Below are 19,581 nucleotides of genomic sequence, written 5' to 3' on the forward strand. Positions count from 1 at the left end.
ACAGGTGCATCAAAGCTGGGACCGAGAGACTGAAAAACAGCTTCAATCTCAAGGCCATCAGACTGTTAAACAGCCACCACTAACATTGAGTGGCTGCTGCCAACACACTGACTCAACTCCAGCCACTTTACTAATGGGAATTGATGTAAAATATATCACTAGCCACTTTAAACAATGCTACCTAATATAATGTTTACTTACCCTACATTATTCATCTCATATGTATACGTATATACTGTACTCTATATCATCTACTGCATCCTTATGTAATACATGTATCACTAGCCACTTTAACTATGCCACTTTGTTTACTTTGTCTACACACTCATCTCATATGTATATACTGTACTCGATACCATCTACTGTATGCTGCTCTGTACCATCACTCATTCATATATCCTTATGTACATGTTCCTTATCCCCTTACACTGTGTATAAGACAGTAGTTTTGGAATTGTTAGTTAGATTACTTGTTGGTTATTACTGCATTGTCGGAACTAGAAGCACAAGAATTTCGCTACACTCGCATTAACATCTGCTAACCATGTGTATGTGACAAATACAATTTGATTTGATTTAGTTGTAATGTTCACAGTCTGAAGACTAGTTTATAGTTGTAGGAGTCGCAGTCTAAAGACCAGTTTATAGTTGTAGTGTTGACAGTTTAAAGACTAGTTTATAGTTGTAGTGTTGACAGTCTAAAGACTAGTTTATAGTTGTAGTGTTAACAGTCTAAAGACTAGTTTATAGTTGTAGTGTTGACAGTCTAAAGACCCGTTTATAGTTGTAGTGTTGACAGTCTAAAGACTAGTTTATAGTTGTAGTGTTGACAGTCTAAAGACTAGTTTATAGTTGTAGTGTTGACAGTCTAAAGACTAGTTTATAGTTGTAGGAATCGCAGTCTAAAGACCAGTTTATAGTTGTAGTGTTGACAGTCTAAAAACGAGTTTATAGTTGTAGTGTTGACAGTCTAAAGACTAGTTTATAGTTGTAGTGTTGACAGTCTAAAGACTAGTTTATAGTTGTAGGAGTCGCAGTCTAAAGACCGTCTGTCGCTCTCTCTATCTCTCACAGAGTTGAAGAGATAGTGAGATAAGGGAGAGGAGTTGTTTTTTGTTGTTGCAGGCAGGTCAATGGTCACCTCATTGTGTTCTGTCACACACACACAAGGGTCTGAGTTATGCCATTCATAGACGCTAACTACCTTTAGCGCCTATCAACGATAGTGATAGTATCTTCTGACCGGGGGAGTGTTGCTGTAGTTGATAGGAGCTACACCAGGATGTCATCTCTCTTTCCCCACCTTCATCTATGATCTGAGTATTATCTTGTATAGACAGTCTGTCACCATCTCTGTCCGACACCCCCCTGATAACTCAACTTCACTTTAGGCTATTTTCCAGTGGTGGTAAAAGTATAGATACCTTAATAGAAAGTTTCTCAAGTAAAAGTCAAAGTCACCCAGTAAAATACTACTTGAGTCAAAGTCAAAGTCACCCAGTAAAATACTACTTTGAGTAAAAGTATTTGGTTCTAAATATACTTAAGTACCAAAAGTACATGTATAACTAATTTCAAATTCCTTCTTTTAAGCAGGCGGCACCATTTTTTAAATATATATATTTTTTTATAGATAGCCAGGTGCACACTTCAACACTCAAGACATATTTGACAAAAGATGCATTTGTGTTTAGTTGATCACCTTGTATTTTTTTTATTTTTTAACTTAACACTTATTTTCCTTAACAGCATTGTTGGTTTTAAGGGCTTGTAAAGGAAGCATCACACTGTTGCATTCGGCGCATGTGACAAACCAAATGTGATTTGATTAGCGCTATTGTTTTGTTGTCAATAACTTGCTGATAAGAACTTTTACTCTCTTATCAGCTCTTGGACTTTGGTAACCTTGCACCTACCGTTGTGTGAATGCTACTGTTATTAATCAACTTAGAACTCTTAAAACAAAACCCTATAGAATTTGAAGTAGTTGTATTTCTTCACGCAAACACTAGTTACCAGTAAGACTGTAGCTTGCTACTATAACTCCAGAGAAACTAGACTTTAGGCACTCCGCAGTGCTCTACTCCAAAGCGGCCATTTTGGGTCTGTGTGTGTCTCTGTGCGCCATTTTGGGTCTGTGTGTGTGTCTCTGTGCGCCATTTTGGGTCTGTGTGTGTGTGTGTGTGTGTGTGTGTGTGTGTGTGTGTGTGTGTGTGTGTGTGTGTGTGTGTGTGTGTGTGTGTGTGTGTGTGTGTGTGTGTGTGTGTGTGTGTGTGTGTGTGTGTGTGTGTGTGTGTGTGTGTGTGTGTGTGTCTCTGTGCGCCATTTTGGGTCTCTGTGTGTGTCTCTGTGCGCCATTTTGGGGCTCTGTGTGTCTCTGTGCGCCTTCGAGAGGAAGTGGTGCAACTCATTTCCTGCAGCCCCCCGGAATACACACAGCGAGCAGAGGGGCAAAGCAGCAGCAACATAAAAAAAAAAACATCTAAAAAAGGTTTGCGAGTGAAGGACAAATGGCTCTCCTTGTTAAAGCGACAAAAATGCATTGAATTTCTTTAGCCTTTTTTTATTTTTTAATACAGCCGGCTTCCATTTCCACTCTGTTACACTTTACATGTTATGAGGTAAGGCTCTTTTAAAAAAGACGTTTTCCAGGTTGTGTAATCGTGCTTTTTTCCCCCCTAGCCAGTATCGGTGTGTTATGCTGCAGCTCACCGGGCAATCAGGGAAAGCTTGTCGTAGTTCAGTTTGCCCGCTGTTGGTTAGCATGTTAGCATATTAGCCCGCTTGTATTATCGTGTTAGCATGTTAGCCCGCTTGTATTATCGTGTTAGCATGTTAGCCCGCTTGTATTAGCATGTTAGCATGTTAGCCCGCTTGTATTATCGTGTTAGCATGTTAGCATATTAGCCCGCTTGTATTAGCATGTTAGCATATTAGCCCGCTTGTATTAACCTGTTAGCATGTTAGCATATTAGCCCGCTTGTATTCACGTGTTAGCTTCACAGTCGGTAGTGTGTGTTTTTTCATGGAAGAAAATGACGAAACGACTTGTTTTTATAAGTATCGAAAGGTTCGATTGAAATGCACTGTCCGATTTGATTAGTTAATATTACCGGTATGTGGACGACCCGGTCTGAAACTTTTAGTTAGCTAACAGTCGGTGGTGCAGAAATTAAAGGGCGTCAAATATAACTTTAGTTTCATCAATACTGCCAACACATATGTTAAGATTTCTCATTTTTAACTGTTTGATCGATTTGTGATTTTAGTTTTTTAAAAAGGTGTTTTGTTAGTTTATGCTAACTGCTAACTAGCATAAATCCAACCCAAGTCGTCGCTAGGATACGCGGCTGCAGAATCTGTAAAATAAAAATAAATCACTGTAAACCATGGCACAGGTTTATTAAACAAATAACTTTTATTATTTTTAGTGTGCAACATCTCTTATTTGTCCTTGGGTTGTTTTTTGATAGCCTGTTAGCTAACAACAAGGGTTTTATTTACAGGAGTAGCCAAGCCAGCTAGTTACATTACATTCAGCTATTTATCGTTTTTTTTTGCTGCACTTTTATCAAACCAAACAAGTGCTTCCTAAAGTAGTACGTTTTAATATATACATTTTAAACATAGGATATGTTTGCTAGTTAGCTGTTATTACAGTCTGTGGCCCATGTTAAAGCTGCTAGCAAGCCAGCTAATCAGCAGATCAACGCCAAACTTTTAACCCCCTATTTTCCTTCCAGACTAGTTCGGGTGGAAAGGCTTTAACTCTTCACGTTTGGCGAGCTGACTCAATGAGGATGCCACTGCAGCCAGCGATTCGGGGCGTTCCTGTATCTGCAGGAACCCCTCTTTATAATTCTATTGGTCAAATTTTTTTCTTCAAGCTATTGCTTCAGTACATAGGCGGGAGGCCGGGGGCCCTCCAGTACAGTAGATGGCGGTAATGCGCCATAACATTGGATGCCAACTGCCAATAGTTTGCACGCGTTGTCTCTGGCTGGTTTGAGAGCTGTGTCTCCGGCTGGTTTGAGAGCGGTGTCTCTGGCTGGTTTGAGAGCGGTGTCTCCGGCTGGTTTGAGAGCGGTGTCTCTGGCTGGTTTGAGAGCGGTGTCTCTGGCTGGTTTGAGAGCGGTGTCTCCGGCTGGTTTGAGAGCGGTGTCTCTGGCTGGTTTGAGAGCGGTGTCTCCGGCTGGTTTGAGAGCGGTGTCTCCGGCTGGTTTGAGAGCGGTGTCTCCGGCTGGTTTGAGAGCGGTGTCTCCGGCTGGTTTGAGAGCGGTGTCTCCGGCTGGTTTGAGAGCGGTGTCTCTGGCTGGTTTGAGAGCGGTGTCTCTGGCTGGTTTGAGAGCGGTGTCTCCGGCTGGTTTGAGAGCGGTGTCTCCGGCTGGTTTGAGAGCGGTGTCTCCGGCTGGTTTGAGAGCGGTGTCTCCGGCTGGTTTGAGAGCGGTGTCTCCGGCTGGTTTGAGAGCGGTGTCTCCGGCTGGTTTGAGAGCGGTGTCTCCGGCTGGTTTGAGAGCGGTGTCTCCGGCTGGTTTGAGAGCGGTGTCTCCGGCTGGTTTGCGCGCGGTGTCTCCGGCTGGTTTGCGCGCGGTGTCTCCGGCTGGTTTGCGCGCGGTGTCGCCCCAGCTGGTTAGCGCGCAGTGTCTCCGGCTAGTTTGCGCGCAGGGTCGCTCCAGCCTCACGCCTGCTGTACTAGTGGGAGGTGGGGGCTACAGGTACCGGTAGACTGTATTCCCACATTTCTGTTTTTATTTTTGTGGGGGGTGGGAAATCTCTTGTCAAATTGACTGGGCCTGAGCAACACGTTAATTGTTGGTGCGCTGTACTAAAACTCTCAGCCCCAGTTAATTTGACACCCAAGAGATTTGCTGCCACAACAAATATTGCATGCAGCTCCTTTTAACATCTCTATGTGGTCAACATGCTCATTGGCTCTGCCCAGTCCCATAGTACATCATGTACTAGGTAACATGTAGTAGGCATGGCAAACCCTGTTTTGGTCACTAATGGTAAATCATCAAAAAATAAATCAATTGTTGCCAGGGTATAAAATGTTATTTTGGGTCCACCAGCCACTGTGGCAAATAGATAATTCAAAATACCAGCCAAAATACTTTTGGGGCCCTAAAACACACAAGAAACAGATCAGTATGCTCTGTAATGTTTCTAAAAAAACAAATGTTTTATGAGTAAGAGGTAGATATGGAATGTTCTTTAATTTCATTTTTGTTGTTGTCTATTTACCAAAATATCACCTTTTGAGACAAACACTTTTTTTTTTTGCCTTCGGGTTACCATGGTAGCATGACTTGTTATGTATATACCTCTGTGAGATTAAGTCTGACTAGTAGAAGAAGAGTCTTCTCTTAACAGTTGAAACTCAAACATTTTTGAAAAACAACCTAGCTTGTAAACTTGTAGCTTGTAAACTAAACTAAACAATATAACTAAACCAAGAAACACGAGGACAAAGTCTAATTTCAGTAGACTTTCTTTTCAAGTCAATTAAACCAACTTGTATGCCCGTGGGCAGCGCTTCTAAAAATAAATAAATGAATCTTTCACTCTGCTCTTGACAGGAAGTGTTGCAGCGTTGAGGTGGAATCGGCATATTTAGGATTTGTCGTTCTTTGACTTTGTGCTATTAATTTACTAGCTATGAAACAAAACGGCAAAAATACATTGGAAACAGCGATTTGCAGTGTTGTGTGTGATCATACTTTACTATACATGTGATCATACTTTACTATACATGTGATCATACTTTACTATACATGTGATCATACTTTACTATACATGTGATCATACTTTACTATAAATGTGATCATACGTTACTATAAATGTGATCATACGTTACTATAAATGTGATCATACTTTACTATTAATGTGATCATACTTTACTATAAATGTGATCATACTTTACTATTAATGTGATCATACTTTACTATAAATGTGATCATACTTTACTATAAATGTGTTCATACTTTACTATACATGTGATCATACTTTACTATACATGTGATCATACTTTACTATACATGTGATCATACTTTACTATACATGTGATCATACTTTACTATACATGTGATCATACTTTACTATACATGTAATCATACTTTAATGTGATCATACTTTACTATAAATGTGATCATACTTTACTATACATGTGATCATACTTTACTATACATGTGATCATACTTTCCTATACATGTGATCATACTTTAATGTGATCATACTTTGCTATTAATGTGATCATACTTTACTATACATGTGATCATACTTTACTATTAATGTGATCATACTTTACTATACGTGTGATCATACGTTACTATTTTTTTATTCGCAAGCCTGAGTGAAATGCTGGTTGGTGGTTGGTTAGATGAGCACTTGTAGCAGGCTCATATCTATATTTTGAAGGCTGCCATTACAGTAAAGGTAACAGGCAGCTTTTTTGTTGTTTGTGAACTTAAACGAATCACGACGCGGCGCAGGATATCACCAGTGATTGGCTGCTATGTAATGGATAGTTTGACTGTCAAATCCCATGTGTTGGTTGGTGTGTGTTGCAAGTTGCTGCTACATTTATTATTTATTTTTCATTTTGTTGGACATTTTAAATTAGGAACATTAGATGGAGCAATTAAGGTTTACAGTGCCTTGCTCAAGGGCACATACGATAGGTTTTGTATTTTCTTTTACCTGGTCGTACTAAGTTGACCCAGCCCTTTCAGTTTGCACAGTTAGCTGTCAATTCCAGTCTATCCTCAGAACCCAGGCTGGTCTTTGACTGGGGAGTTTATTAGTGAGCAGGATAAATGAACTGACTGGTCTTTGTTTTGACTGAGGCAGGATAAATGTGAACTGTCTTTGTTTTGGCAGGATTGAAATGATGAATGAACCAGTCTGCCGGATTTTTGGAGTGACAGCGGCGCTGGGAGTTGAATTAGTTTTGAGCAGGATAAGAGCAGGATAAATGAACTGTCTTTTGTTTTGACTGGGAGTTATTGGTGACAGGATAAATGAACTGTCTTTGCTTTTGGGCTGGGGGAGTTTATTAGTGAGCAGGATAAATGAACTGTCTTTGTTTTGACTGGGGGTTTATTAGTGACAGGATAAATGAACTGTCTTTGTTTACGACTGGGAGTTTATTAGTGAGAGCAGGATAAATGAGCTGGCTGGTCTTTGTTTTGACTGGGGAGTTTATTAGTGAGCAGGATAAATGAACTGTCTTTGTTTATGGAGAGTTTATTAGTGACCGGGGAGCAGGATAAATGAACTATCTTTGTTTTGACTGGGGGTTTATTAGTGAGCAGGATAAATGAACTGTCTTTGTTTGGACTGGGGGGAGTTTATTAGTGAGCAGGATAAATGAACTGTCTTTGTTTGACTGGGGGTTTATTAGTGAGCAGGATAAATGAACTGTCTTGTTTTTGACTGGGGAGTTTATTAGTGAGCTGGGGAGTTTATTAGTGAGCAGGATAAATGAACTGTCTTTGTTTTGACTGGGGGTTTATTGTAGGCAGGATAAATGAACTGTCTTTGTTTTGACTGGGGAGTTTATTAGTGAGCAGGATAAATGAACTGGCTGGTCTTTGTTTGACTGGGGAGTTTATTAGTGGCAGGATAAATGAAATCACTTGTTTTGACTTTTTGACTGAACCGGGGTTTATTAGTGAGCAGGATAAATGAACTGTCTTTGTTTTGACTGGGAGTTTATTAGTGAGCAGGATGTAAATGAACTGTCTTTCTTGTTTTGACTGGGGGTTTATTAGTGAGCAGGATAAATGAACTGTCTTTGTGTTTGACTGGGGAGTTTATTAGTGAGCAGGATAAATGAACTGTCTTTGTTTGACTGGGGTTTATTAGTGAGCAGGTAAATGAACTGACTGGGGAGTCTTTGTTTTGACTGGGAGTTTATTAGTGAGTTATAGGATAAATGAACTGTCTTTGTTTTGACTGGGGAGTTTGTTATGTGGCAGGGTCAAATGAACTGTCTTTTGTTTTGACTGGGGAGTTTATTAGTGAGCAGGATAAAAACCAGGTCAAACCTGAGCAGCGCCGGAGCCAATTGTGCGCGCCCCGATATCCTCCCAATCACGGCCGGATGTGATACAGCCTGACTAAGCCCAGGGTCTGTAGTGACACCTCTTGTTCTGAGATGCAGAGACCGTAGGCGTCGGTGCCTCTTAGAGCAGATGAGTGAACTGACCCATCTTTCTTTTCTTCCTTTTTTTTCTCAGTGAAACTGCTGTTGCCAAATAAAGAAACAAAAACTCCAAGAGTCAAAACAGGTGAGCCCTGACCTGGTGTAGTGGTTTATTTATAGGACCTGGGACCTGTGTGGTTTTTATTTATAGAGCACCTGGACCTGTGTGGTTTATTTATAGAGACCTGGACCTGTGTGGTTTATTTATAGAGACCTGGACCTGTGTGTGGTTTATTTATAGAGACCTGGACCTGTGTGTGGTTTATTTATAGAGACCTGGACCTGTGTGTGGTTTATTTATAGAGCCCTGGACCTGTGTGTGGTTTTATAGAGCCATGGACCTGTGTGTGTGCCTGCCTGGCCTTTTCCTGTGTGTGTGTGTGACCCGTGTGGTTTATTGTGTGTGTGTGTGTGTGGTTTTATAGTGTGTGTGTGTGTGCCTGCCTGGCTCTTTTGTGTGTGTGTGTGTGTGTGTACTGGAGGTAAATGTCTGGTACACGCAGCACATGCAGTTCTGTTGTAATGTAGCCCGACTGGCCAGGCCCCCTGCTGAGTCAGCGCTGCTGTTCTAAAGGCTCAATGAAACCCCCCTGCCACACTTCTGTTGTGGACTGACTGTTTGTGTGGCTCATTGTAGTCGTACAGTTCATGCGGAGACAAAAGACCTGTGACCCCACCCACCCTGTTCCTATCAGGTCCTAGTCCCCGGACCCCATCCCCAGGTCCTACCCTGACCCCATCCCCCAGGTCCTACCCTGTCCCCTGACCCCATCCCCCAGGTCCTACCCTGTCCCCCTGACCCCCATCCCCAGGTCCTACCCTGTCCCCTGACCCCAATCCCCCAGGTCCTACCCTGTCCCCTGACCCCATCCCACAGGTCCTACCCTGTCCCTGACCCCAATCCCCAGGTCCTACACTGTCCTCTGACCCCCCATCCCACAGGTCCTACCTACCCTGTCCCCTGACCCCAATCCCCCAGGTCCTACCCTGTCCCTGACCCCAATCCCCCCAGGTCCTACCCTGTCCTCTGACCCCATCCCCACACCCCCATCCCTACCCCATCCCCCAACTTCTACCCTCACCCCATCCCCAGCTTCTATCCTGACCCCATGCCCAGGTCCTACCCTGTCCTCTGTATAACATACCCCTATAGGCCTGTATATCATACCCCCTATAGCCTTTAGCCTGTATAACATACCCTATAGGCCTGTAGCCTGTATAACATACCCCAAGAGGCCCCTGTAGCCTGTATATCCCATACCCCTATAGACCTTTAGCCTGTATATCATACCCCCTATAGGCCTGTAGCCTGTATATCATACCCCTATGGGCCTTTAGCCTGTATGTATACCCCTATAGGCCTGTAGCCTCATAACATACACCCTATAGGCCTGTAGCCTGTATATCATACCCCTAGACCTTTAGCCTGTATATACCCATACCCCTATAGGCCTGTAGCCTGTATAACATACCCCTATAGGCTACAGCCTGTATAACATACCCCTATAGGCCTGTAGCCTGTATAACATACCCCCTATAGTCCTTTAGCCTGTATAACATACCCCCATAGGCCTGTATATCATACCCCAATAGGCCTGTAGCCTGTATCATGCCCCTATAGGCCTGTAGCCTATGTTCTGTATATAACATACCCCTATAGGCCTGTAGCCTGTATAACATACCCCTATAGGCCTGTAGCCTGTATATCATACCCCCTATAGGCCTGTAGCCTGTATAACATACCCCCTATAGGCCTGTAGCCTGCTAACATAGGCCTGTAGCCTGTATAACATGCACCCTATAGGCCTTGCTGTAGCCTTATGTATAACATACTATAGGCCTGTAGCCTGTATAACATACCCTATAGGCCTGTAGCCTGTATAACATACATAGGCCTGTAGCCTGTATAACATACCCCCTATAGGCCTGTAGCCTGTATAACATACCCTATAGGCCTGTAGCCTGTATATTTCATACCCCTATAGGGCCTGTAGCCTGTATATCATACCCTATAGCCCCTTGAACATACCTTGTAGGCCTACAGAACATACCTTATGTATACCTATAGGCCTGTATAACATACCCCTATAGGCCTGTATAATCATACTATAGGCCTGTAGCCTGTATAACATACCCCTATAGGCCTGTAGCCCAGCATAACATACCCCTATAGGCCTGTAGCCTGTATATCATACCCCTATAGGCCCTGCCCAGCCTGTATATCACCCCTATAGGCCTGTAGCCTGCATATCATACCCCTATAGGCCTGTAGCCTGTATAAGCACACCCACATAGGCCTGTAGCCTGTATAACATACCCCCTATAGGCCTGTAGCCTGTACTTAACATACCCCTATGACCTGGCCTGTATAACATACCCCTATAGGCCTGTAGCCTGTATAACATACCCCTATAGGCCTGGCAGCAACATACCCCTATAGGCCTGTAGCCTGTATAACATACCCCTATAGGCCTGTAGCCTGTATAACATGCCCCTATAGGCCTGTAGCCTGTATAACATGCCCCTATAGGCCTGTAGCCTGTATAACATACCCTATAGGCCTGTAGGCCTGTATAACATACCCCCTGCGCTAATTATCAGGGCTACTTTTCTTGGACAGAGGAACAAGCAGCCAGCCTCTGACATCATCATCCTCATGCTAATGAAGGCTGATGTCATCATGGCTGAATGCTACATTAGCCACGCGCCGCCAGACACTGACTTACTGTTCACGGTGTGAGTGTGGATGCATTCCAACACGTTGTGGAGGTTAGCGGGCGTGTTAGCCTTTCTATGTAGCCTGGCTCTGCTCTCACTCCCAGGCAGCCATTTTTAAGTGGTCGATTCACTTTCAATACACACTTAAGTGTTTATTTGCCCTGTTCTGACTGGGGGTGGCCCCACCCGTTCTGTATACTGGCTACTGTCTGAAAATGGACAAACTGCACTAGTGACTTAAAAATTATTTTTTTGCCACTTCAAGTGGGAAACTGACGATCAGCAACTTCTCCCAGGTGGTGACAGAAATTAAAACAAGAGGCTCCCACGCTGAGGTCTGTCCAACGCTGGTCAAACCAAGCTGACTCTACACCCAAGACTGCTTCCATCACGTGGACTGGGACATGTTTCAGATGGCGTCAGATGGGAATATTGACGAATACGCTGATTCGGTGCGAGTTCATTAGAACGTATGCGTCGAAGATGTCGTTCCCATAGCAACGATAAAAACATTCCCTAACCAGAAACCGTGATTGATGGCAGCATTCGCGTTGAAACTGAAAGCGTCGAACCACTGCTTTTAATCAGGCAAGGTGTCTGGCAACATGACTGAATACAAACAGTGCAGCTATTCCCTCCGTAAGGCTATTAAACAAGCTTGCCGGCCAGTACAGAGACAAAGTGTAAATCTCAATTCAATGGCTCAGACACAAGAGGCATGTGGCAGGGTCTACAGTCAATCACTATGACTACAAGATGAAATCCAGCCCAGTCAATGGACCACAGGATGTCTTGCTCCCAGGCAGACTAAATAACTTTTGCCCGCTTTTTGAGGACAATAACATAGTGCCACTGGGACACGGCCTGCAACGGGAAACATGCAGTTTCTCCCTTCACTGCAGCCGAGGTGAGTAAGACATTTAAACGTTAACTGCAAGGTTGCAAGGGCCCAGACGGCATCCCCAGTCAGCGCTCCGAGCATGCGCAGACCAGCTGGCCGGTGAGGTTTGGACATATTCAATCAATCCCTATACCAGTCTGCTGTTCCCACATGCTTCAAGAGGGCCACCATTGTTCCTGTTCCCAAGAAAGCTAAGGTAACTGGAGCTAAACGACTCACGCCCCGTAGCACTCACTCCGTCATCATGAAGTGCTTTGAGAGACTAGTCAAGGACCATATCACCTCCACCCTACCCGACACCCTAGACCCACTCCACTTGCTTACCGCCCAAATAGGTCCACACAGACGATGCAATCTCAACCACACTGCACACTGCCCTAACCCACCTGGACAAGAGGGAGTACCTATGTGAGAATGCTGGGTTCATCGACTACAGCTCGGCATTCAACACCATAGTACCTCCAAGCTCGTCATCAAGCTCGAGACCCTGGGTCTCTACCCCGCCCTGTGCAACTGGGTACTGGACTTCCTGACGGGTCAGCTCTGTGGCAGAAGTGAACATTCTCCTCCCCGCTGATCCTGAACACGGAGGCCCCACAAGTGGCGGTGCTCTGAGCCCTCTCCTGTACTCCCTGTTCACCCACGACTGCGTGGCCACGCACGCCTCCAACTCAATCATCAAGTTTGCGGACGACACAACAGTGGTAGGCTTGATTACCAACAACGACGAGACGGCCTACAGGGAGGAGGTGAGGGCCCTTGGAGTGTGGTGTCAGGAAAATAACCTCACACTCAACGTCAACAAAACTAAGGAGATGATTGTGGACTTCAGGAAACAGCAGAGGGAACACCCCCTATCCACATCGATGGAACAGTAGTGGAGAGGGTAGCTAGTTTTAAGTTCCTCGGCATACACATCACAGACAAACTGAATTGGTCCACTCACACTGACAGCGTCGTGAAGAAGGCGCAGCAGCGCCTATTCAACCTCAGGAGGCTGAAGAAATTCGGCTTGTCACCAAAAGCACTCACAAACTTCTACAGATGCACAATCGAGAGCATCCTGGCGGGCTGTATCACCGCCTGGTACGGCAACTGCTCCGCCCTCAACCGTAAGCGTCTCCAGAGGGTGTGAGGACTACCACGCATCATCGCCAAACCACCTGCCCTCCAGGACACCTACACCACCCTGCCAAGTTACAGGAAGGCCATAAAGATCATCATGACACAACCACCGGAACCACTGGCCGTTCACCCCGCTATCCATCCAGAAGCAGGTCAGTACAGGTGCATCAAAGCTGGGACCGAGAGACTGAAAAACAGCTTTATCTCAAGGCCATCAGACTGTTAAATAGCCACCACTAACATTGAGTGGTTGCCAACACTGTCATTGACACTGACCCAACTCCAGCCATTTTAATAATGGGAATTGATGGGAAATGATGTAAATATATCACTAGCCACTTTAAACAATGCTGCCCTTTGTATATAAGGGATGAGAGGATTATCATCCTTATAGGCGCATATGTATATACTATTGAAATTTCTACAAATACAGACTGCATCCTGGCGGAACACATGTATCACCAGCCACTTTAACTATGTCACCTTTGTTTACTTTGTCTACACACTCATCTCATATGTATATACTGTACTCGATACCATCTACTGTATGCTGCTCTGTACCATCACTCATTCATATATCCTTATGTACATGTTCCTTATCCCCTTACACTGTGTATAAGACAGTAGTTTTGGAATTGTTAGTTAGATTACTTGTTGGTTATCACTGCATTGTCGGAACTAGAAGCACAAGCATTTCGCTACACTCGCATTAACATCTGCTAACCATGTGTATGTGACAAATAACATTTGATTTGATTTGATTTGATGATTTGACCTCTGACCTCACCCTACTAAGGAAATCACATCTACAACAGCATCTATTTGTTGGGGGGTAGTTGTACTTTCAGTTTATGATTGATATGATTGGTTGGCCATTGAGCCGTTCGACCCCAATGAGTTCATATCTCATGAATGCATTCACCTGGTATTAATGACTTCACCTGGTATTTATGACTTCACCTGGTATTAATGCATTCACCTGGTATTAATGACTTCACCTGGTATTTATGACTTCACCTGGTATTAATGCATTCACCTGGTATTAATGACTTCACCTGGTATTTATGACTTCACCTGGTATTAATGCATTCACCTGGTATTAATGCATTCACCTGGTATTAATGACTTCACCTGGTATTGATGACTTCACCTGGTATTTATGACTTCACCTGGTATAAATGACTTCACCTGGTATTTATGACTTCATCTGGTATAAATGACTTCACCTGGTATTAATGCATTCACCTGGTATTTATGACTTCATCTGGTATAAATGACTTCACCTGGTATTGATGACTTCACCTGGTATTAATGACTTCACCTGGTATTAATGACTTCACCTGGTATTAATGACTTCACCTGGTATTAATGACTTCACCTGGTATTTATGACTTCACCTGGTATTTATGACTTCACCTGGTATTTATGACTTCACCTGGTATTTATGACTTCACTTCTGGTATTAATGACTTCACCTGGTATTAATGACTTCACCTGGTATTAATGACTTCACTTCTGGTAAATCCACACCTCCCACATGGTTCCAAACGTCACATCAGAGTGGAAACGTGTTGGCCCAACATAACAATTCTGTCACAACATACAATACCAGGAACATTGTGAATGCCTTTTAATTTCCCGGCTGTACCCGAAACCAAAACATGACCCCAAAACCGCTTTAAGTACTGAACTATGGCTTTGTTGAACCCCGTGGTCCCTAGTTAGCCGGTATGACATTACCGTTATGACCCCGTGGTCCCTAGAGCAGCCGGTAGGACATTACCGTTATGACCCTGTGGTCTCTGCAGCAGCCGGTAGGACTTTACCGGTATGACCCCGTGGTCCCTGGAACAGCCGGTAGGACATTACTGTTATGACCCCGTGGTCCCTGGAACAGCCGGTAGGACATTACCGTTATGACCCCGGGGTCCCTAGAGCAGCCGGTATGACCCCGTGGTCCCTGGAGCAGCCGGTGGTGGGTTTTAGTGTCTAAGTATTGAGCCGTGGTGGAGGGGGCAGTAGTGTCGTGGTGGAGGGGTATTGAGCCGTGGTGGAGTGGGTAGTAGTGTCGTGGTGGAGGGGGTATTGAGCCGTGGTGGAGGGGGCAGTAGTGTCGTGGTGGAGGGGGTATTGAGCCGTGGTGGAGGGGGTAGTAGTGTCGTGGTGGAGGGGGTATTGAGCCGTGGTGGAGGGGACAGTAGTGTCGTGGTGTAGGGGGTATTGAGCCGTGGTGGAGGGGGCAGTAGTGTCGTGGTGGAGGGGGTATTGAGCCGTGGTGGAGGGGGCAGTAGTGTCGTGGTGGAGGGGGCAGTAGTGTCGTGGTGGAGGGGGCATTGCGCCGTGGTGGAGGGGGCATTGCGCCGTGGTGGAGGGGGCATTGCGCCGTGGTGGAGGGGGCATTGCGCCGTGGTGGAGGGGGCATTGCGCCGTGGTGGAGGGGGCATTGCGCCGTGGTGGAGGGGGCATTGCGCCGTGGTGGAGGTGGGCATTGCGCCGTGGTGGAGGGGGCATTGCGCCGTGGTGGAGGGGTATTGAGCCGTGGTGGAGGGGGTATTGAGCCGTGGTGGAGGGGGCAGTAGTGTCGTGGTGGAGGGGGTATTGAGCCGTGGTGGAGGGGGCATTGCGCCGTGGTGGAGGGGGCATTGCGCCGTGGTGGAGGGGGTATTGAGCCGTGGTGGAGGGGTATTGAGCCGTGGTGGAGGGGGCATTGCGCCGTGGTGGAGGGGTATTGAGCCGTGGTGGAGGGGGTATTGAGCCGTGGTGGAGGGGGTATTGAGCCGTGGTGGAGGGGGTATTGAGCCGTGGTGGAGGGGGTATTGAGCCGTGGTGGAGGGGGTATTGAGCCGTGGTGGAGGGGGTATTGAGCCGTGGTGGAGGGGGTATTGAGCCGTGGTGGAGGGGGTATTGAGCCGTGGTGGAGGGGGTATTGAGCCGTGGTGGAGGGGGTATTGAGCCGTGGTGGAGGGGGCATTGAGCCGTGGTGGAGGGGGCATTGAGCCGTGGTGGAGGGGGTATTGAGCCGTGGTGGAGGGGGTATTGAGCCGTGGTGGAGGGGGCATTGAGCCGTGGTGGAGGGGGTATTGAGCCGTGGTGGAGGGGGTATTGAGCCGTGGTGGAGGGGGTATTGAGCCGTGGTGGAGGGGGTATTGAGCCGTGGTGGAGGGGGCATTGCGCCGTGGTGGAGGGGGTATTGAGCCGTGGTGGAGGGGGTATTGAGCCGTGGTGGAGGGGGTATTGAGCCGTGGTGGAGGGGGTATTGAGCCGTGGTGGAGGGGGCATTGCGCCGTGGTGGAGGGGGTATTGAGCCGTGGTGGAGGGGGTATTGAGCCGTGGTGGAGGGGGCAGTAGTGTCGTGAAGCTGCTTGGTGTCAGACTGGCCTTTTTGTTCCCTTGGCGACCCTGAAGTCAACAAACTTTGAGTTCCCACGCTCGACCTGCTTCTCCAGAAAGACCTCACCCTCCAACTCTCCCTCTTTATAGGCAGAGACGGTGGTTAGACTGAAAACGTTTTCGGAGGGGAGGGGGGGCGTTCTGGAAATTTGCCAACTATTTAAAAAAAAAAGTGTCTTGTCGCATAAAAGTTGTGCATAATATCCAGACTGATTAAACAAGGCTCCAAACCCAGAACCAAGTATCGGAGCCTGGACAAAAGTAGCAATACACTACAAAGGGAGTAGGGTGCACGACGTAGGGGGCGGGGCGCACTACCTAGGGAGCGGGGTGCACTATGTAGGGTGCACGACGTAGGGCTCACCCTATTACGGAATAGAAACATGTTCTGGTCAGTACCCCCAGAGACAGGACCCAATAGTCGGAGCTCCCCCAGGAACACAAGGCCCTTGTGTGGTGTATATAGACCTAACGCCCCCGCCCCCCACTCTGCCTCTACAGGGAACCCGCCCATAGAAGACAGAACAGTGGATGGAAGAGCGCGAGAGAGAGTGAAGAGGACGGAGGTTAAGATACAGGGGCTGGTCAACAGGTAAGAACCTTTTAGACATCATCAACATCATTTGGGGCGGCAGCGTAGCCTAGTGGTTAGAGCGTTGGACTAGTAACCGAAAGGTTGCAAGTTCAAATCCCCAAGCTGACAAGGTACAAATCTGTCGTTCTTCCCCCTGAACAGGCAGTTAACCCTCCTAAGCCGTCATTGAAAATAAGAATTTGTTCTTAATTAACCTCTTAACCTTTTCACCGGCCAACATCCAGTGAAAATGCAGAGCGCCAAATTAAAGCTACACTTGTTGTCAATCCAGCCAATATGTCAGATTTCAAAAATGCTTTACGGCGAAAGCAAACGATCGCTATTATCTGAGGATAGCACCCTCAGTAAACAAAGAAATTAGAATTTGTTCTTCACTGACCTGTCTAGTTAAAGAGGTATAATAACAATAATAATAATAATAATAATCACAATAATAATAATTACAATAATAATATATAATAATACCAATAATAATAACAATAATAATAATAATAACAATAATAATATATAATAATACCAATAATAATAACAATAATAATAATAATAACAATAATAATAATAACAATAATAATAATAACAATAATAATATATAATAACAATAATTATCACAATAATAATAATAACAATAATATATAATAATAACAATAATAATAACAATAATAATAATAATAGTAACAATAATAATAATATATAACAATAATAACAATAATAATAATATATATTAACAACAATAATAATAATAACAATAATTATCACAATAATAATAATAACAATAATAATATATAATAATAACAATAATAATAACAATAATAATATATAATAATACCAATAATAATAACAATAATAATAATAATAACAATAATAATAATAACAATAATAATAATAACAATAATAATAATAACAATAATAATAACAATAATAATAATAACAATAATAATAATAACAATAATAATAATAACAATAATAATAATAACAATAATAATAATAACAATAATAATATATAATAACAATAATTGTCACAATAATAATAATAACAATAATATATAATAATAACAATAATAATAACAATAATAATAATAATAGTAACAATAATAATAATATATAACAATAACAATAATAACAATAACAATAATATATATTAACAACAATAATAATAATAACAATAATTATCACAATAATAATAATAACAATAATAATAATATATAATAATAACAATAATAATAACAATAATAATAATAGTAACAATAATAATAATATATAACAATAACAATAATAACAATATATAATAATAACAATATATAACAATATATAATAATAACAATATATAACAATAATAATAGTAACAACAATAATAATAATAATAGTAACAATAATAATAGTAACAATAATAATAGTAACAATAATAACAATAATAATAGTAACACTAATAATAGTAACAATAATAATAATAATAATAATAGTAACAATAATAATAGTAACAATAATAATAGTAACAATAATAACAATAATAATAATAATAGTAACAATAATAATAGTAACAACAATAATATAACAATTTTAACAATAATAATAATATGAATAACAATATATAACAATAATAATAATAACAATAATAACAATAATAATAATAACAATAATCATCATCATCATCATAATAATAAATCAACATAATACCCCGTTTTTAGAATTCTGTTGATATTGATGTTTAATCTACCAGGACTGACACTATTGGCTGTCCTCTGTTTGAACCCTCCCCGTTTGGCCCTCTGAAGAGCCAATAGATTCTCTGCCTCGGGTTAGACATACTGCTGCTGTGGTTTGAACCCTCCCCTTTTGGCCCTCTGAAGAGCCAATAGATTCTCTGCCTCGGGTTAGACGTACTGCTGTTGTGTTTTGAACCCTCCCCTTTTGGCCCTCTGAAGAGGTTTCTGTGGTAACACAAGTAGCCTTGGCCCCCTGCTCAGCCCAGTAGCCTTGGCCCCCGGCTCAGCCCGGTAGCCTTGGCCCCCGGTTCAGCCCGGTAGCCTTGGCCCCCGGCTCAGCCCGGTAGCCTTGGCCCCCGGCTCAGCCCGGTAGCCTTGGCCCCCGGCTCAGCTCTTGTGTTTGACCCTACATCGTTTCCCAGGCAGGCGGGGGCCCCTGAGACAACATGGTGGGCTGCAGTCACAACACTAACGGAGAATCTCAATTTAATTTCTTGGATTTTTTTCACCGCTGCCTCAAAACCCCATTGGATGAGATCAGAGGGGAGGGACATCCAACCTTCTCGTTCAATTGGTTTTGAGAAGGTTAGATGTCCCTCCCCGCTCTGATCTTCTCATCTAATTGGTTTTGAGAAGGTTAGATGCCCCCCCCTCTGATCTTCTCATCTAATTGGTTTTGAGAAGGTGATGAGGAAAGAGAACGTGAGAAATCAAGGAAATGACATTTTTTTCAATGAAATAATTAGAATTCTTAAGTTTTTAGGCCTACTTCCTTTTTAATTGAGGAAATGGAACAGAATTGACCCGTGGAACTCTGGTGGGAGAACCAATGGAGCCGGGGGACAGTGTGCCCAGGCCAATGGGTTGTTTTTACTGGTTGGAGAGATACAGTTGATCATCGGGCAGGGTTTGTGGGTCTCAGTAGCAGAGTTAACTTATCTCC

General features: G+C 43.8%; 1 protein-coding gene across 3 annotated transcripts in view; it reads left to right on the top strand.

The window, feature by feature from the left end:
* The first annotated feature begins 2,388 nt into the window (after window positions 1-2,388).
* LOC124027856 (uncharacterized PE-PGRS family protein PE_PGRS44-like) overlaps window positions 2,389-19,581 on the top strand; it is a 31,798-nt gene continuing 14,605 nt past the window's right edge. The window contains exons 1-2 of one of the 3 annotated variants that reach the window (XM_046340108.1): window positions 2,389-2,621; window positions 16,842-16,932. The gene's annotated coding sequence lies outside the window, so the exon portion shown is untranslated. Of the gene's footprint in view, window positions 2,622-8,278; window positions 8,292-16,841; window positions 16,933-19,581 lie in introns of those variants that run through there. The other 2 variants (XM_046340106.1, XM_046340107.1) reach the window with 2 other exon arrangements.

This window comes from Oncorhynchus gorbuscha, unplaced genomic scaffold, assembly GCF_021184085.1.
Source record: "Oncorhynchus gorbuscha isolate QuinsamMale2020 ecotype Even-year unplaced genomic scaffold, OgorEven_v1.0 Un_scaffold_3538, whole genome shotgun sequence".
In the NCBI taxonomy this organism is placed as follows: Eukaryota; Metazoa; Chordata; class Actinopteri; order Salmoniformes; family Salmonidae; genus Oncorhynchus; species Oncorhynchus gorbuscha.